The following is a 21998-nucleotide window of genomic DNA, read 5'->3' on the forward strand; positions in this document are numbered from 1 at the left end:
TATGAAAAAGTGTTAAAATTCAATACTAAAATTAATTATACTTATTGGAAAGTTTGAGTACTCAGTGCTGTGATTCTTCCCTCATCATTTCTCATTTATCTGTAAAAGAATTTTGTGCCCAAGTTACAAGTTATGCTGTCTCTTACAATATTCTTCTAAATCATTATTCCTCTTCTAGTTTTCTTACTACAAAATTCACTCAAGGAACTTTTTTTTTTTTATGCCTATAGCACCTGGTCTTCCTAGGTGGTCTCCCATTCAAGTACTAACCAAGCCTGACCCTGTTAGCTTCCCAGATCAGACATCAGGCTTGTTCAGGGTGGCATGGCTGTAGACCATGAACCATAGCTCCACTGAGATGTGAACCCAGCATCTTCTGCGTGTAAAGCAGACATGCTAACCGCTATACTATGGAACCATGTCCAGGACGTTGTTTTATATTTTGAAATTTTTTCTGGTATGGTCTAGTGGCTGAGACACATATCTCCATTGTCAGATGAGAAAAATAAAACATCTTACTGATTTTTTTTACGAATGCAAATAAATTTGAGTTTCCAATGGGCATTATGACTCCCAACTGATTTTAAAATGTCTTATCAGAGGTACCCACCTCACATCCTACACATTGGATAGTTTCTATAAACTACATAAGTGCTCATTAGCTAAGTAAACATGCTTATTGACCAAGAGTCTGTTTCTCATTTAAGACAAACATCTATGACTGATTTTCTTTAAATGAAAAAAATAACCAAGTAATTCCCAGAGAAACTTACAACAGATTACTGAGACTACACAAATTCTCTCTGTTCATATTAGGTTCTCCCCTAGCAACTTATTCTCGCAAAAACGTTAAAATTACTTTAGTCATTCCAAATGGATGGATGTTGGGAATTACATAATCTGAAAGTTGCTGAGAGTAAATCTTAAATGTTCTCAATAAGCACATGTGCACACACATGCACACAGGAAGGTAATTACGTGAGGTGATAAAGGTGTTAACTCTACTGTGATAATCATTTCACAACATATACGTGTATCAAACAATCAGGTTGTACACTTTAAATTATACAATTAAATCAATTATATCCCAATAAAGCTGAGAGGAAAAAAGAAGAAAAATGTGGCTCTTATAGATGCTATGACATTTGTGCCTGCACACGTTACAATATTTGGAAGCAATTTTACATATTTTCCCTCAAAAAAATTAAACCATTGAAATGAGAGAAGAAGCAGTATTTTACTACTTAGAAAAGAAAAAATTTATTGAGAATTATATGAAGTTCAGATTACCTCTGGTTGCAGAAGATACCTCCTTTTTATTCAGCTAGTGACATGCAGAAAATTCTGAGTGGAACTCAAATTAGGAGTAACAAATATATGCGACCTTCCAAATTAGAAGGTTTTATTATGTAAAACCACATTAAAAGCAATAACATTTACTAAATAGTGCAGCTAATATGAATACATGGCAATATTTCAAAGATTATGCCTTTACACATCTTACTCCTTTTCAACACAATTGTATTTCATGATTAAAATACCAAGCCATTTTTCTATAATGAGTAGAAATGAGTCATAATAGCATCTTGAAAATCTCAGCAGCATATAGGCTACTGTCAGAAATACCTTAGGCAAAGCTTTTGGGAGACTCTCTTGCATTTCATTGTCACAAAATCCATTATTCCAGGACAGATCTCAGTCTGCCTGAGTAAAATCTATGTGAGGGTTATAATTTTGTCATAAAAATTTATTCTCACATGAACTTAGCATAAAAGGTCTCCGTCCAGAAAATAGGAATTGAAATGGATATATTATCACTTGAACTGCTTTTTTGCTCACTTATCCTTCAATTACAAGCCTTAAGTTCACTGGTGTCAAGAGAGGTTAAACCTGAAAAATGTAAAACAATTTTTGAAATCTGTGAGGGAAATTTGACACTTAACGTTCCAAATGCATTATTATTACCAGGGTACCACTGAAGTGTGCTATTGACTCATTTTATACTGTGGGTTAAAGACTTAAAAGATTATCTATGAAACAAAGAAAAAATCCATATCTCTCATTTCATATATAAAAGAAATTACAAGAACTCTGGTTTTGGTTTATTTTCTTATTTTAAATTCCCCAATTTCTTTTTTTTCAAAAATATCTCTACTTTACAAAACTTAAAATTCAAGAGTTAATTAAATTTTAATGAGGCAAAGAAGGGGAGGTGAGAAGGGTAAGTTTTGAGAATTGCAATCATACTGATAGTAATGATGATATGAAAGTAGCATTTGCATAGCACTGAATAATTTAAAAATTGCTCTCCTGTGCATGTCTGCATTTGATCACGACTCTATAAGACTGAGTTGAGGGGAGGCTATTTATTATCCACATTTTATATATTAGAAACCATGGCTCAAAGTACTTAAATGACTTGCAAATTTAAAGTTGCAAATTGAAACTAAATTTTCACACTTCAAAATTCAAATTATTTGTATAACACCACACTGCCCAATGGTCATCACTTTTCTAGAAGGCAGAGAAAGAAGTTATCTGATTTGTGCATCATCAATTTCAATCATCAATTTTGGTTCTAATTCTCAAACCATACTAATGACCCATCAAACACTCGCCTAGATGACCTAGATCAAGGATTCTCATATTAAACACATGTTGGAATCATCTGAGAAGCTTATTAAAGTATGGATTGCTAGGCCCCTCCCCCAGAGTTTCTGAAACAATCAGCTGGGATAGGGAGTAACATTTTCTTATCCAACAAGTCCTCTGGTAATGCTGATGCTGCTGGTCAAGGTACCACACTTTGAGAACCACTGATATAAAATAATTCTAAAATTTCCTTCTACTTTTCAATAATTGTTTTTTTCAATTATTTTAGTGATCTTTATTGAATTGTGCAGTTTATCTGCAAAAGTGATTTACTCACAGGTTTTATCTTCGATTAAAATTACAAACTAATCAAATAGATAAAATTGGAATATTTCCATTTCAAGTTCCATCTTTTATTTAAAAAAAAGTTTGTAAATAACAAAACCAAGTATTGAACACAGATTCACATATTTCAAATCCATTACACATTACACATTATGTATATTTACAATTTTTAAATATACATAAATAAATGAGCATAATAAGTGTCCATGCTTTGAAATTTTGTTGATTCTACAAATTGTAAAATAACTGGCATTAATTTATTTTTATTACTTATATTTTATATTGTATTTGTCAATATATTAATTTTTTAATGTTTTAAATTTTATATGTTAAATGTCATATTTTAGAACATAAAAAATATGACATCTGCCAAGGCCCAAGTTCACCAAGGCTACTGAGGAAACTCTGATTTAGAATCCATTGTAAAACTTTCTTTGGCAATAAGCAGTAGCTTTCTTAATAGTAAAACTGAACAAATTCTATGAGAAGTATTTGCAGAAATATTTTTGGAGAAAACAGCATTTGTTTCTTAAAGACTAATCGGAGGATTCCAGCTGATGTGGTTCTTGACTGTCACATAAAAAGCTCAGACAGGGTAATGGGATAATCTGAGGACTTCCTTATGTTCAGGCATCCCTTGGTGTTGCCACTTGACAAAGCTCAATTGTATCTGCTCCAATTAATCTCTTACAAAGGCAGAGAAATGAAGAAAGGTAAGGAACACGTTTCTGCCAGTTTGGGCAGAAGACTAGAAAGAAAAGGATCGGGAAGAAAAAAGTAATAAATCAGATTTCTCTTGCCCCTTCCCTAAATTCCCCCTCTTTCCCATTATTATTTAAATATTCTGCCTCATCTTAACCCATTTCATTTGGTCTACAAAAAGCAAGTCTTTCAGATGAGAAAGCAAGTCTTGGGGATAAGATGCCTTTCCTCAGAACTTGGATTCAGGCAGTCTCATGATTCTGGTGTGCTCAATATATTCATATTTACCCCCTGACTTTTTTATTAAAATAACCTTATGGAGTTAAAGATCTTTTATCCCTTTATTTTATTCTAAACCAAATATGCCTCTGATATCCAATTTGAAAGGCTAAGTAAGAATACAGGAACAACATTTGAATGTACAACAGATGTAATGAAGCATACAAGGATTTTGAAGTCACTCAAAGGCAGATTTAAATAGAGGTTTCACCACTTCCTAGCCATGGCCTATCTGAGGAATTCAGATAATGGTACATATGTCACAAGACTGTTGTGAATATTTAAAAAGAGCTATATAAAACATAAAGGTAACCAATTGTTCTGGTTTGCTCAGAAGTAAGGGATTTCCCAGGATGCAAGACTTTCGGTGCTAAAACCAAGACAGTCCCAGGAAAACAGATAGTTAGTCACCAAATTGCACTGAAATGTTTCTCAATCAAAAATAAATATTAGGACTCCTTTCTCTCCCCCTCCTATTTTTTAAAAACTATTTTCACCAGATAAAATAAATGTTAATATTTATTGGTAGTTATCGCTTTACTATGAGATCTTCAATATTTTATATAGATTATTATTTAAGTGAACCCTTAGAGCTAAATGCTATTTTAATCACTCTCATTTTGACAGATGCCAAATGGAGGCACACAACAGCTAAATACCCTACTCAAGGTCATAGAGCTAACAAATAGTAAAACAGGTGTTCAAACCCAAGCAGTCAAGTTTTAAATGTGCGCACTGCACTCTTTCTACTCAGTGTTGTCCTCAGACCAGCAGTCCTCAGCATCACCTGGGAACCTGTTAGAAATGCAGACTCTCAGCGCCACACCCACACCAGACTAACTGAACCTTCTCAATCTGTGCTGTAACACTATGGTACAGGTTTACAGCTGGAAAACATTTAGAATTGAGCTTTAGGTAACATTAGTAAATTCTCATTCCATGCCCATAATTTAATCTGAAGCCCTATATCTCTAAAAGCCACACAGTGACTTAGTGAAGGAAACTAAAGTTAAACTAAAGTAGAACTTGCATCTCTAGAAGTAAACTTAAATACACTAAATAAACTTAAAACTGAAATAAACCCAAATGGTGCTTTCTTAAAGCACAGAAAGTTTGGGGGCATTTTTCCTTCAAAATATACCTACTTAGAACGTGACCAAAACTATACTCTTTTTTCTAATACAAATGCAGGAAATGGGAAGCACAGAGACCAAAACATCAAAGCATTTTGAAAAGAAACTTTGAACTGATCTACTTTTTGTACTGTTCAAGTTCTTGGCTTTCACACAAAACTGAATATATGGGGAAAAATTATAATTAGGAGATTTGCTTATGGTTAGTACCAATTTAGAGTTTCAAATATAAATATAAATTAACAAATATTTAATGTTCTTTTCAAAACCAGGATCTTAACAGAGATAGTCGATCAAGTAAGTACTCCTACCGAAAGCTAAAAGGCAATAAAATCTCATTCAAGGCTAAAACCAGATACACAAACTCAAAAGTGATAAAGTCATTATCATTTTCTAGATTAAAAACACTCAGTTTCAGTAACAACTCAGACCCAGTTCAGAGTAACAGCTTCAGTCTATCAGAGTAAATATTTTATGTGCCAAAATATGTTGGGTACATAGTCTGTACCAACTTATGTGTTTAATTAGCTGCCTTTCATCAGATGCTTTTATACCAAGGCTATCCTTCTATATGACATTTTTTCCATCAAAAGTAAATAAAAGTCATTGGAAACAACTGCATTTAGGAAATAAAACTATATTTCCACCTCCAAAATCCTTTAGCTTAAATTCAAATTTGTTCTTATATGTTTCTTTTCTTAAATAATGTATAAACATCTTAATTATTTTCATTAAATTTAAATTGGATTTTTAAAGCTCTCACTTCAGGTATCACAACTGATATATTAAATTGTATTATAAGGGAATTGACATTTTTGGAGCTCTGTGCCAGGCGCTTTACATCATTATTTTATTTAATCTCCCGATGATGCTATGAGACAGATATAATTAACCACTATATAAAAGAGAAAACTGAGACTCAAAGAATCTAAGAGAATCACCCAGAGGGGCATCATTAGGATTTGAACCCAGACTCAAGCACAATGCTTTCCAACAGTGACCATAAATCCTTATGGTACATCATTCAAGGCCTCTGGAGCTATAAGTGAATTGTATCCTGTCTAAGGAGCGAGAGTTTACAGACAACATAGACTCACAAAGAATGAGGAAGTTTTAATGTTCCTCCCAGATACCTTAGATCCTTGCCTCTATCCCACCATAGTCCATGGGAAAGCAAATGGTGACATCTCTTCCCCAGTGATAAAGAAGAGAGAGGGTATGGCTTCACAAGGTGCAGGTCTACCCAGGAGCTGGTCAGCTCACCCAACAGGCCAAAAACAGAAATTCCCACAGCAAGTGACAAACACAGGTGACATAATGGACCATAATATGCCTGGCTGCCCCAGAGAGCGAGTCACCATGTTCTCCTTTTATGGGTCCTACTAGATCTATGGATCTTATCCAGAGCTGCCAGGCATTCAGAAACTGAGATTTCTATATAAAAGTAAGCCACCAAGCCTCTCCAAGGACATTGCTAAATGTCAGTCACCTACCTCCTCTGAAAACATCACATTTAGACCTACATTCAAACCTCAGTCCCACAATCAAGTTGAGCTGCCTGCTCTTAAGGTATACAGACTTCAACTAACTTACCAAACAGTTTAGCTACTAATTTAACATTTTAAAATGGCATTTACTTGTGATACCCAGGCTCTAAAAAGAATGCATCCTATGGACCTTTATCAATATTGCTCCCCAATTCAAATTCACTGCTCAGAGCTGGCTCCCTCATGGGGCCTTTCCAAAACATTCCATTCCATGAGTGTTCTCCATTCTCTCAACTGCTCCCAGAGTTTGAGGTGCCGACTTTAGTAAACTGCCCCTTATGTAGGGTTACTCCTGAACATGCATCTATAGTCCTGGAAATCAGCCACTTTTGCATGGACTTCTTTTTTATTCCCAGTAGTACCTAACACCTCTCTAACTTAGTAAGACCAATCCTGGAAGGCTGCTTCAGCAGGGCCTCCTGGGATGGCAATGCCTGGTGGAGTGACCACAGTCCAGAATCTGATGTGCAGAAATGTGATGAGGAGCGAACAGGCTCTGCTAAATGAATGCATGTCAACCAGCCTCACTAAGATCTGACTTCTATGTGAGGTTGCCAAATTATTAATTTACTATTGGTTTCTAGGTGTTTGGAGTGAATTAGAGAATGCAGAGTGGATACACTGGGGAGAGAGAGAGCATCCATCTCAAGCAGTTGTTAAAGAGGCAGAGATGCAAACAGGTTGAGAGAATAAATGTCATACGTTCATACCAAATCTTAACTTAATGCATTTTGGTCTAGCAAGGAACATGAGAAAGAGAAAACTAGCATAGTGCTTCCCAGTAGCCACCTCTCTGTCTTCGTCATTGTTCTTTCCCTTTATTCAAAATTATATGGGCGTCTTTGCTTTTCTATCTCAGAGGAGTCTGGAAATTGAGGTGTGGGAAGCAATAAATGCCCCTAACAGTGAAGTTAATGCCCCAGAGTTACTTGCTTCCAGAGATCACTTTTTAAATATGCTCTCTATGTACCCACATTCTTGTCTCACGCTCTGCTTTTAAGGGAACCCAAGTTCAGAGGGAAATGAAAACAGGAAAAACTGCCAAATTATCCAAAAGAGGTAAAAGACAGGCTTGTGTGAATAATTCATACACCATCCAAGATTATCTTTCAGGTCCTAAGTATCAATTTGTCAGAAACTTTTTACTGCCTGTGAACAGAAGTTACTTAATTTCCAGCAATATATCATTCAACTGAGAAAATTAATAAAATTATTTTAGTCAAATAGAAAATGCTAAAGAAACTCCAGAACTGATACTATCACTACTAAAAGTACTAAAGACATGGAGATCATGACACAGCTTATAAAAATAGTCTAAACCTGTAAAGCTATGCATAATTGCCAGTAAAAGTATTTTTGTTATATTTAATTTTTCTGTTTATTTTTTACAGTAATTTTGGGTTCATAGTAAAACTGAGCAGAAAGCACAGAGTTGCCATATACCACCTACTCCCACACATGCACAGTCTCCCTCACCAACATCTCACACCAGGCTGGTACATTTATTACAATCAATGAACCAACATTGACACATCTCTATCACTCAAAGTCAATATTAGATTAAGGTTCCCTTTTGCTGTTGTACATTCCACGGTTTTATATTTAATTTTAAATTGCAAAATAGTATACAAAAATGATGTCTTCTCCCAAGATGTCATAATATATGCTCAAAAAACATAGATGGATTGCCACTGAGCTAGCTGAAAATCTTTAGAATAGATATTCAGGAACCCTACAGAACTCCCCAATTAGGTTAGTTCTTGATACAGGAATGTGTATTAAGATGGGTAAAGAATTAGCTCATTGAGAAGTACAGAAACTATGGTCATTCCTGGTGGCAGACTGAACCATTGTAAATCCTCACACTTTGTATCCACAAACGATTTAAGGACGCTTTGAAAATAGACTATGAGTTGACATAAAATCAAGATAACACCAGCCAAACTGGCAGAATAGTTGTTAGCAGCTTTGAAGAAATGACAGGAGATAATGATGAAACACTCTTTTAAGAAATGATCCAACACCAATGCCCTTGATGCCTCCTGATGAGTGGAAAACGCATACACATATTGAGGCTTCTAAGTGGAAGAATGACTCACAAGAGAAAATTTCTGAATGTGAAATTATTTCAAGAATAGCAGCAAATTTATTGTGCTCATATTTGCATTTTTATGTATATATGATTGTGATATATGTTTTTTAAACCTATCTAAGTCTGAAAGCACCTTTTTTAAAAGCATGGAAGAAAAATCTTAGGGATAAAAAATTTTTAATCTAATTAGCATTTTTTAAATTTCTTAGGACACAATTGAAGGCATCTGAAATTCAATAAAATATGACAAATGCTCACAAAATCAGGGGAAGGAAGGTCTGGAGAGGCAAAGGTCAGAGAAATCCACCATTGGCTCTCAGAGATCAGAAGGCTTAAGGAATCTAAGAAAACCTCTGCTGATGATCTCAGCTGGCCACACCAAAGCAAATAACTTGCAAAAAATATGCCCAGAACTCAAAATAAAGCTCATGACTGCCATTTGCTCTTTACCTGCCCACATGCTGCCAGAGAATAATACCTTCTCCTAATTTTCTACATTTGCTATCTCCAAGTGTTTCTCAGTAACAGAATCTGACCCAGAACTATGTTTGCTAGGAATTCTGGGAAATGCTATCCCTAGGAACCATGGACAGAATTGTGTCACTCTCCCAAATTCATATATTGAAGTCTTAACATCCAATGCAATGGTATTTGGAGGCCTTTGAGAGATAATTAGGTTTAAATGAGGTCATTAAGGTGGGTCCCCATAATGGGCTCAGTGCTTATAAGAGGACACCACAGAGCTTGTTTCCTACCTCTGCCTGCCATGTGAGGATACAGAGAGAAGGCAGAAGGCAGGAGAAGAGCTCTCGCCAAAACCTGACAATGCTGGCATCCTAATTTCAGGCTCCCAGCCTCCAGAACTGTGAAAACAAAAAATTCTGCTGTTTAAGCCACCCAGTCTATGGTATTTTGTTATGGCAGCTCACACTGACTAGTACACTAGGCTTCTCCACTAAAATGTAGTGCAATCAGCACCTTTAATATAATATAGGGGATGGAGATGATGGTGAATCAACAATATACAATCTGCACAATTGCCTTGAGGATTATGATACATAGGATTATTGTTCTCAATTCTTCACTCATTTCTTTAAAAAGTTACACATCCACACTTTTCCTATGTAACTTTGCCGTGCCTCTCACTGTGAGCCAACAGCAGTTGGGCTTAGCCATGAGATTTGCATAGGACTAATGAAATTTAGCAGATGTGATACAAGCAGAAGTTTTAAACATGTCTGTGTGGGTTAGCCTTCCCACTTACATTTCTGTGGTCTGTAATAGAAGAGCATGCCCGAGGTAGCTGTTGGTGAAGCAGATGGGAACCCGATCCACAGACTGGAACCACAGCCAGCCTCCTGGAGCCCAGCTGAGCCACAGACAAATCACAGACCTGTGAGAGAAAAAAGTGAACATTTATTATTGTAAACCTCCACGATTTTGACGGTGTTTGTAATTCACGAAAAATTAATACAAGGATTAAACATGTAATATCTAAAACAGAGCTTGGCACATGTTAGTCATAATTATTTTAGGCATCTTGTAAATTATATTGTACAATAAAAATGTAAACAATATATTTAGAGCATTTGTTTAAAGATAACAGCAGGTGTGAATAGCAGGCTTCCAATATGTAAAAAATGTTACAGTTTTGAATTTTTCTATATCAAATTAAAATCTAGAATGAGCACCAGGCATTAGGTTTGTCAAGAAGTCTAATATCTGTCCTTTTTCCATCTCCATCCTTTTCTTGCATGTTAGAAATCCTCAGGACTTACATGGTTTCAAACAGAGGGAAAGGGTCAGACTTTTCTATAGAAGTAACACTGATTTCAAAAACTATTTTGTTCCTTTCTGGGACACTTAAGGCCTCAAACTATATAAGTAATACATGCTCTCTATATTGCTATACTGCAAGAATCTGAGGGAGTAAATGTCACCCGTTGTCTTAATTTATATTTATATTCCTAATTACTTAAATTAGAATTAGAATTAAGAGGATTTTACAGGGCCATTTGAAAATAATAGTGGTTCAAAAAAAGAGATGGTCTATCAGCATTTTAATTTAATGTATCCTTTAAAAATGGGGTCAGAGTAGTGTAAAAAGGCAGAAGAGGATTTGTCTTAAGTGATATGCAAGTTTGCGCATATGCAATTAAGTATAGATCAGAATAAGTGTATAGAAAACCATTAAAAAAATAGCACCATTCTTTGAAGGGAAATTTGGCAATACTTATCAAGGTTTTAATTCATGGACTTTGTAATCTTATTCTTAAAATAAATTTAAACCAGTAAATCAATATATGTATATATATTTATAAAGATGTTATACTCATATCTAGTAGTGAAAAATAAAAAAAAATAATCGAAGAGAGGTTTGGTAAGTTTTAGCATATAATATTTTAGACTATTATGCAATATATTAAAAATAAAAATAAAAAGTATAGAACTATAAAAGTAAACAAAAAGAACAAATCAAAAGAATTACAGTCAAAATAATATAAACTGAAAAAAACTTGAGGCCTAAAAAAGTTAGATTGTATATGGCTAAAGATTGGAAATAGAACACAGACAAAGAGCTTAGGTGTAGTATTTTGTTTTCTACTTTTATTTCTACTTATGCCTTTTGTAAAAATAAAATCATGAGACAAAACTATGTTACTTTGTGCTGAAAATATTTTTTTGGTCCCCAATGACAGTAGCAAAAGTTGGGTGGATCTATTTCCAGATCCTATAAGAAGGATGACTAGGCATTTTTATTCGCTGTCACCCTCAAGATCAACCAAAGACAGCAAGAAAGGTATGAAAAATCACTGAGATGGAGACAGAGATCTGTTTTTAATTAATGTAAAAGGAAAGGAGTGGCTTCAGCCAGCATAAGAGGAAGCCCAGCAAAGTCTAGAGAAGATAAAATAGAACAGGTACTGTTGGGACAATGAATACACACCCACATCTACAGCAACTCATATTTGGTTCAAGTGATCTCAAAAATAAGGGAAAAACCAATGGCAGAAGCCACTGTGAGATAGTGTGAAACCGAAGTAATGACTATGGGAAGTTGCTATGCTTAAAGACAATCCTCACCTAAAGCTGCTCTCTCCTCAAGGGCAAAGAGCAAAGCCCCACCTTGAGTTATTTTAGGGTGAGAAGTGATTGACTTACTGCCTGGGCCTCTCTAGGGCTAATGCATACAACCCACTCTCATTCCTGAGTTGACTGTGGTAACAGAGACAGGAATCTGGCCTTCTCCTATATGTATTGCTTAACAGATTCAAAAGTATCCCCAGAAAAAATACAAGCCAAAAGGAAAAGATATTTGAGGAGTACAACTATCTGGATTTTAGATTCCATCAGAAGCAAAAATATTTTAACCAATAATTTTAAATCAGCTTAATGAAATATTTTTTAAATGGAAGAATGTATCAATATTATAAAAGAAAAAATACATTAAAAAGAGTCAAGCAGATATTTTAAAGATAAGATTACAATGGTTAAAGTAAAGAACACAAAGATAAGATACCTTTTTAAAAGGAAACCACTAAAATAAGCAAAGAAATGAGAAATATAAATGAAGTCAAAGGAATAAGGAATAGAAACAGAAGTGCTAAAATCCAAATCACAAAAAGAGAAGAAATTTTAAAAAGAGGAGTAAATATTTACATAATCTAGATAAGTATGTAGATAAATGTTCCAGATTTTTAAAAAAAATAACAGGCCTAAGACTGAAAGTGTCTATAGAGTGCCAAAGAGGAGAAATGAAGAAAAATCCACACCACATTATACTAGAATTTAAGAATAAAAAAGATAAAGAGAAAATTCTAAACGCTAACAAAAAGAAAAAGCATATCACATCAAAAGAATAAAATCAAATTGCTTAAAATCAACACTGACTAAAGGAAGACTCTAGAAATAGAATTTCCAAAGTATTAAAAAAAAACCTCAGAATTTATGATTTTATATCCTGTACAAATATTAGTCAAATCTAATATTTATAAACATATTCCTCAGAAGTTTTGCTATGCAAAGATTCAGGTTGAAAACAGGGTAGGGATATTCTTAAATAAAAGAAAAATACAAGAGATGCTACAAGTGATATATGAATAAAACAGAACGAATATCTTGATTGCTATCTTAAATTTGGTTGCTATCTTAAAGAAAGGGTGAGAAATCTATTATCAAAGTAAAAAAGGAAAGATATTCATAATAACCCCTATTTAAAAGCTTAAATACTATTAGTATGTTGAAAGTTGAGTTCTCACAAGGGATGTGAGAGCACATTAAAACAGCATTTCTCAAAGTGAGGGCCACCAAGCTTGTCTGTCAACTCTTTATCAGTTCTTGACAAGAGAAGGATCTTGCTCCAGAGTATATATCAACCAGGTCACTAACCACATTGCTTAGTTCATGATTGCTGACATGATTTTTACATAAGGACTTTCTGAATGGAGTAATGCTTTAATTTACATTCTAGCATGAGGTCTTTATTTCATTATAGATCACTAACAATTCCCGGATCAGCATTTTGAGTAGATACAGCTATCAATTTAAAGGAGGAAGGGAGGTGAAGCAGATAAAAGAAATCAAAATAGAGGGGGCGGGGGGACAGAAATAATAAGTTGAGATCTTTAAATTGGTTCAAATATATCAATAATTAGTATAAATAAATATGAACTAAACTTTAAAAGATAAAAGTCACAGTTTGGGTTTTATAAAATCTAAAATATGCTGTTTAAAAAAGATATACCTAAAGTATAAGAAAAAACAAAAGTTAAAAGAATAAGAAACAAAATATGAAGCAAATACAACCAAAAGAAAGTTGTAGTTATACTAATGACAAATAAAATAAATGTTAAAGTAAAGTGTACTATTAGAGACAGATAATTCAATTCACTACTTAATTCAATTCTCCAAGAAAATGAAATGATTTTAAATAGATAGTGACTAATACAATTGCCTTAAAATATATGAAGTAAATTTTATTGGAACTGCAGGGGCAGAGTAATATATCCACCATCATAGTGAGAGATTCCAACACACTTCAACACAATTACTGAGAAGTCAAATAGACAAAAAAAAGTGAGCAAAGACATACTAGATCTGAATGACACAACTAAAAACTAACCTAATAAACCTATACTGAATTCTGCAGCGGATAATTAAAATAAAAATATTTTTCTCAAGTACATATGATTATTTATAAAAATTTATCATGAATTAGACTATAAAGAAAATTTCAACAATTTTATAAAAATAAGTATGCAATTAAGTTAGACAAAAATACAAATACAAATTTTTAATTCCCACTTATTTAAATTTTTTTAAAACACTGATAAATAACTCGTGGGGTAAAATGAGGTCATAATGGAAATTTTTTAATATCTACGATGGATTTTGAATTTTTTAAAACTATATCAAATTTTATGTGAAACAGCAAAAGCAGTGATCTGAGGAAAATTTATAGCCTTAAATATGAATATTATGGGGAAAATTAAAACCTAAAAATTAATGAATTGCCCGTCTTATGAGATCTGAAACAGAATAATAGGATACAACTAAAGAAAATACAAGATAAAAGAAAACAAAGGTAAAATAGAGAAGACTAACAAAGTCAAATTTGGCAGATTAATTTGGCAGAATTAATCAAGACAAGTAGAGAGAAGACAAAAATGATTTTATAAATAAAAAACAGAGACAATAACTACAGAAAAAGGGGTTAAAGTGATTTTAAAAGACTTCTTTCAAACACGATAAAGAATCAGGGACTAGTTGACTAACTTGCTAAAAATTTTTTAAAAAGAAGCCAAAATATATGCAACAGTAGTTTTTAGATATTCTTCAATTGATAGTGAGCGATGCCTGAGAGGAACAATTTGAGGGGAGTCCCATAATTACCCTAGCTTACTGCCTGGAGAGAGTTTTTAGGCTGCAGTTCAGTAAGCATCCGTAATATTTCTAACACATTGCTAATGGCAATGTCTAAATTAGTGCAACCAATTTGTTAAAGAATTTTAAATTATCTTTGATAGTTGAAGACTTACATAGCCTGCAGCCTAGTAATTCCACTCCTAGGTATATATCAGGAGAAACTCTAGCACATATAAGACAAGATACATGTAAAAGATTGTTCACACAAGCATTGCTCACAATAACAAAAACCTGGAACTATCACCAATAGCCATCCACAGACAACTGAATTATTTAACCGTGGTATATATGTTATATACCATATATAGCAGTCAGAACTAATGAATTACACAGGGATTTGCTGCCTTAAAGATGACTCCTAACAATATATTCATATGAAAAAAGAAAGTCCCTGAAATATAGGTTGAGCATGATACTCTTTTTGTAAAGTTAAAAAAGGGTAAAATAAAAGTTACATGGGAATAAGTAGAGACACAATTAATCTAAATAAAAAGGAAAGCAGCTGTCACTTCTGAGGAAGATAAATGTATTTTTTCTATTCTTCCCATTAAGTACAACTAAAAACCCTGTATATAATATATAAGACAAATATCATGCTGTACATTCCATCCCCATGACTTATTTATTTTATAACTGGAAGCTTGTACCTTTTGACCACCTTCGCCTATTTCACCTGCCCCCCCACTCTGACTATGTCTGCTTTATTCTTGACTGGTACCAACATGGCAGTGCCCAGCAGTGTCTACTTGCTCATCCACAGAGGTTATTACAGAATTTTCTTTCACCAGTCAATCTTATCTACTTACGGAAGCAGTCGACAAAGAAGAAATTGCTTTTTCTGAAGACAAAAAGATATTTCGCATTGCACTGTTTTGCCAGCTACAGTTTCTTCAGTTCATCTAGTCCCTGAGCACATAAAGAAGCCAAACTATGTGACCACAGATCATTGTATCTGACTGGGGAGACAGTATAGAAGAATGAAGGTCAGAGTCAAACGCTCTATTGGGCTTGTCATATCCTCCTTCTGGGAAGAGTTTAAAAGATCACATGACAACTGAAGAGATGAATAGTCTTCTTGTTCTGCAGTAATTCAGCAGTCATGATACCTATCCCTCATCTCTAAGCTATGGAGGTTTTCCAAAATCTGTTTGCACCTCAGTCAACCTCTTCAGGATGGAGATATTATCAACATTGATGCCACCATCTATTACAATTGGCATGTTTGGTGGGCAATGTGGATGAATGTGGTAAAAAGTTAGTGGAGGTTGCCAAGAAGTGACTAGAGATGAAGCAATCACAACTTGCAGGATGGGGACTCCCTTCTCTGTAATTGGAAACACACGCAGCCAATAACATCAAAATGGTTTGCAAGTCTGTCCACATTTGACAGGATGCTGGGAAGGGATGCCTTCTCTGGCCTTCTCTTGCTAGGCCCACCATACTCAGCTGTGTGATGATTCCCACTGCGGGGTCAGCAGCTTGGAGCAGGACAAGGTGCTAGACGCTAAGAGCACGGGAGGGCCTCAAGCCTGGCCATATCTCACCCCAGTCCTTGAAGTATTCTGAAGTAGAGAAGGCATTAGCGGAGGCCTATGAGGAGGGGAAGGATCCGGAAGCCTGACAGGCACGCCCTGCAGTGGCCTGAAGTCCAGTCCATGCCCCACGTGCCCTTCTGTGACCAACGATCAGCAGGTCATCACATTGCAGTGTGCTAGAGGCTCCAAGTGCAGCCCAGAAACCAGCACTCTGGGTGGGCAACTAGGAAGAGATTCACAGCCCTAATGCCAATGAATACAAACTCTGTGACCAAAAAGGCCACTGGCGCAATGCCACACACGGCCTCCTCGGGCTCTCTGTTCATATCCACATGGCTGAAGATGAGTCAGCCCCTCGGAGAGGGCCCCGGGCAGGGCCAAGTCCACTGCCAGTCTGGGACTGGCTCACGGCTCTAGAGCTGCTGCGCCTGGGGGTAGAAGGCCAGCTCAGCCAGGGCTAGGGGCCAACGGGATGAGGGCACAGCCAGGGGCACGTCCAGCTGTTGGAACTCTCAGTGCCCGTCCTCACTCAATGGCCCAGCGTGGTTCCGTGGGAGGGAATCCTGTTTGGGGCCCAGGTTGTTCACGACAGGCGACAGGGGCAGGGAGGCGCAAGGGTGGCCAGGGCTTCCAGGTCACCACATTCAAGGTCTTGGTCTGCGTCTCTGGTTCCTGATGGGCAGGCATACTTCCTCCAGCCCAGCTGCATCTGCTGGGAGAAGTAGTCGTATTGCTCTGACGTCCGCCACAGGTCGTGGCCTTCCACACACTCAGCCACCCACCTATGCACTCCTTGTTTACCTGGGTCAGGAGTTCTTTCGGTGCACTGGGAAGGTACACTCAAAGCCCATGCACTCCTCTGCAGTCCAATCACAGAACCCAGCTCGTATCACCTTCACGTTGAATGGCAGCCTCCGCAGGGCCTCTTCTTTATTGAAAATGTATTTTACCAACTCATAAAGGGCTGCTTGTTGTCTTTCACCATTGCTCCCTCTGGGAGCAAAGTCCCCGCCATCTAGTGCCACTGCTTCACAGCCCCCATACTGGAACTCCTCCACTTCCCTCTCAGGGAGGATGGTGGGATTTCAGAGTAGCTGACCTTCCTTCTTGCAGATCTCACTATGGCAGTTCCAGTGCAGGTTGCTGAGGCTGGCTTTCACAGCATGGTGTACAGCATGGTGACTACAGTTAATAATATTGTATTGAATATTTGAAAATTGCTTAGAGAGTAAATCTTAAAAATCCTCCTTGTAAGAAAAAATTGTAATTATGTATGGCGATAGATGCTAACTAGACTGATTGAGGCAATCATCTCACCATACTATATACAAACATTGAATCATTATGTTGTATACCTGAAATTTCCATAATGTTATATCAGTTTTACCTCAATTTTTAAATTTAACTTTTAAAAATTTAAGACAATCATCACAAGGCCTGAGAGTTAGAGAAACAAAAGCAGATCATCTAGAGAGATTGGGACCCAAGGAAGGATATCTAGTGAGTTCCCTGGATTTCCTTTCTGTCTTATATATTCCAGACCTAAAGCTAGAGAAGCCATCCACATAAAAACAACAATGGACTCAGAGAAAAAAAAAAAAACACCTCAACAAAAACCTACTCTGCCTAGCCAAAGAGCCAGGAAAGAGACAGCTTAGTAAGACAGAAAACCTGTGGATAACAATTGCTTTATTCCAACAAAACACTACAGAAAAACTGTAGACCAACCCATGCCAGCAAAGACTGGGGATGAGGGGGTTCTAGACTTTTATCCCTATCCCCCACCCAGTCAGGCTATAACAAGGACTCCAAACCACACACAGGGGTGGTATCAAAGAGGAGTAGGGAGCCACAACTTTCATCTCCACGGTGTGATGATGAGGTCCTCTGACAGGTTCGGTGGAGACAACATGGGAAACCTGGATTCCCCTTTCCAACCTGGCTATAATAGGATGCTCATCCTCTCTCTACTGTGGTAGTATGAGAGGAAACCTTGGGAAGATATAGGACTTGATCACCGCTCAGGAGTAATGAGGCTACCCCTGTCACTATAGCATCAGTGGAGGCCCGGTGAGGAGAGTAATGAGATACTCAGACCCTGTCTGCCAGGGAGTATTGGTGGAGGCCTAATAAGGAACCAGAACCCCCAATCCTGCCTAGCAGTTAGTAGGAATCCCACTTTCAAGTGCCAAAACAGGCAAAATAGGGAATCTGGACTTCTACATCTACCCGGCAGGAATGAGGCAGCGGCACACCTTGACCCTTCTAGAAAGGTAGTCAAATAAAACAAAAGGTTTAAATAAGATCCAGAACATAATACCCAAAGTGTCCAGGTTTCATATGATAAAAATTACTCATCATACAAAAAAACAAGATCTCAAACTGAATGAAAAGATAATAGTTGAAAAGACAGAGATGCAATTTAGTATTATCTGATAAAGGTAGCAAAGCAGCCAGAAAAATGCTTTGATGACTGATTATGAGCACACTTGAAACAAATGAAAAATTAGAAAGTCTCAGAAAAAAAAAGAAAGGATCAACAAAGAAACAGAAGATAAGAAGAACCAATGGGAATTTTAGAACACGAAACATGTTTCTTAACTAAATAAAAACCTCAGTGAATGGGATCAACAGCAGAATGAATGGACAAATAAAAAATAGAATGAAATAAATAGAAATTACCTAATCTAAACAACAAAAAAAATTAACAGAACCTTAGATACCAATTCTACAAAATCTCTTCCAAGAAGAAGGCATAGAATAGGAGAGGCTATTTTCCGAGTCATTTATGAAGCCAGTATTACCCTAATAACAAAACTGAAGACAGTACAAAAAAAAGAAATCTATAGGCCAATATCCCTCATGAATATTGATGCAAAAATCTCTAATAAAATATTAACAAATAGAATTCAACAGTATATAAAAATAATTATACACCATGACCAAGTATTGCTTAACAAACTCCCAGAAGAAAAATCTCAGAATGATAGCAATAGATGCAAAAAAAAAAATCATGACAAAATTTAACACTCATTCATTACAAAAACTCTCAGAAAAACAGGAACAGAGAGGAATTTCTTCAACTTGATAAGGAGCATTGACAAAAAAGAAAAAAGAAAACCCAACAGCTAATATACTTAATGATGAAGGATTTGGTGCTTTCCCCTTAAGATTAGGAACAAGGCAAGGGTATCCTCTTATTCCACATAGTATTGGAAGGTCTAGCCAGTGAAATAATGTAAGAACATGAAATAAAAGCATACAGATCAGAAAGGAAGATATAAAATCAGTTTTATTTCAGAGAACATGACTGTCTAAATCGAAGTTCCCAAAGGAATTTCCAAAAAACTTCCTAGAAATAATAAATGAATTCAGTAAGGTTGTAGGAACAAGACAAATATCATAGAAGTGTATCATAGTATATTTTTATATACTAGCTATGAATACATGTGGGCACCAAAATTTAAAATATATCATTAATGACTGAACAAAAAATAATTAGTATATATCTAACAAAATATGTACTGGACATGTATGCTGAAAACTACAAAACAGTAATGAAATAAATCATAGACGATTTAATTAAAAGGTGAGTCAAACCATGTTCATAGATTGGAAGACAACATAGTAGAGCTGTTGATGCTCCCCCAAATTGATATATAGGTTTAACATAATTTCTGCCAAAATCCCAGCAAGACTTTTTGTAGTTATACACAAGATCATTCTACAGTTTACAGTACATGGAAAGACAGGGAACTAGAATAGCTAAAACATGGAATTCAACATTTGCACTCCTGGGCATATCTCAGAGAAATGAAGATGTATGTTCACCAAAAATGGAACTGTACTTGAACATTTATAGCAGCTTTATTTGTAACAGTTCAAAACTGAAAACAATCTAGATGTCCTTCAATGGGTGAATGGTTAAACAAACTACACGTCCGTATCATGGAATACTACTGAGCAATAAAAATGAATGCGTTTTTGGTACATGCAACAATTCAGATAAATCTCCTAAGGATTATGATGAGTAAAAAAAAAAACTCTGATCAAAGGGAAGTGGTTCCATTTAGATTACATTTTTGAAATTATAAAATTACAAAAGTAGAAAAATCTCGTGGTTGCCAGAGGTTAACAAGGGTTCGAGGGCCCAAGGGAAGCTGGTGTGGCTACATAACTGATCCTTGTGATGATGGGAATGTTCTATATCTTGACTACATCAATGTTAATGTCCCGGTTATGATATTATAGTATAGTTTTTCAAGGTGTTGCCACTGGAGTAATCTGGGTAAAGGGCACACAGGATCTCTTAGTGTTATTTCTTACAACTACATGTGAATATAGAATTATCTCAAGATGAAAATTTGATTTAAAAAAAAAGAAAACAATGAAGTGATCAATGTTGTTTTAGGATGATGGTTATCTTGTGTAGAGTCAGGGATGTAGGAAAGGAAGGCTATATAGTTAGTTGTAGAGTATTGTCAGGGTCCCTGATCTTATTCTGGCTGGTGAGTTTCCAGGTATTTATCACATGATTAATAACGACTAAGTAAATAATTAAAAGCAAAAGTTAAAAAAATAAACGTGGTGGTTTTAAGTTCTGTCTCAGGGTCTTATATTCTCAATAAAATCTGGTGGCTGGACAATGCTATAGATTCACCAAACTATTTTATCCTCCTCTCAGGCACAGAGGAAGGCTACATTCCCTGGGTCCCTTTGCATCTAGGTGAGACTATGTGACTGAATCCTGGCTGATGGTATTGGCCAAAAGTGAAGTACACCACTTTTTTAGAACTGGCCATTAAACATTCTTCACAACTGCCTCCATATTTCTTCTCCATCCCTATGTCTAAGAAGGTGGCAGAGTTGTACAATGTAAGAAGCCTGGATAAATGAGGATACTTCTTTGCAGAGATGCATTGAGGAAAGCCTAGTGACCAGGAATATATAAATAGGACACTACAGGAGCTAGAAAGAAAAATCTTCACTGGATTCAGCCACTGCAATTTGGGTATTTGTTTATTACATCAGTATAGTCTAGCCTATTTTGACTAATACAAATGCTTAATAAGACCCTCCCCCCGCCCCCCCAAAAAATGATGGAAACTTACAATAGTGAAAACTAAAACTGGAAATTAATTGTCAAAATCTGGGAGAAATGGCCATTATTTGTAAAGCCCTTAGAATCGGATCGTGAAATATAATTGGTGACCCATGAATGTGTTGGCACTGGGTTGCAGAAAACCCGATGGCTGAAAAGAAGGTAGAAAGATGCTTTGCCCCTCCCCACTGTCTGTCCTGGCTTAGAAATGCAAAGACACTGCCAACCAAAAAAAAATGAAGCAGCTGCTCTACTTCTACAGTAAGGCTTTCAACAAGTTCTGTTCCCTTCTCTTCCATCTCTATCCCATCCTCACCAGATTTGTTTTAAGTAAAATAACATTAATAGATGTATTTGAAACTCCCTTTGTAACCTTTCCAAATCCTTCTTCTTACTTTATTCCCCTGCTCCAAATGTGATACCTATTGTTTCTCCCCATATTTTTATACTTTTACTACATGTGTATTTGTCCCAAAGTAATATATAATAGTGTATTTACCTAAATACTAACCCATCTACCAACTTATTTTTCATTTAACACATTTTCTATACTTATTAACATTGATACTTACAATAGTTGGTTCATATTAGTTGCTATAAATATTCAATATACCACCATTTTTATATATTCCTCTCCACTCAAATCTTTATTTTGCTCCAGCCATTTTGAGTGAGGGCTTCTGTATGCGATAGAAGCATTCCTACTTGTTAACTCTAAAGCTTACATTTTAAAATCCAGTAGAAAGA

At 35.8% G+C, this 21998-nt stretch overlaps 1 pseudogene; it reads left to right on the plus strand.

Annotated features, from left to right (window-relative positions):
- Positions 1-15337: 15337 nt before the first annotated feature.
- Positions 15338-16046, plus strand: LOC112484333 (annotated as a pseudogene).
- Positions 16047-21998: the final 5952 nt, after the last annotated feature.

The sequence above is a fragment of the Pteropus alecto genome, unplaced genomic scaffold, assembly GCF_000325575.1.
Source record: "Pteropus alecto unplaced genomic scaffold, ASM32557v1 scaffold75, whole genome shotgun sequence".
In the NCBI taxonomy this organism is placed as follows: Eukaryota; Metazoa; Chordata; class Mammalia; order Chiroptera; family Pteropodidae; genus Pteropus; species Pteropus alecto.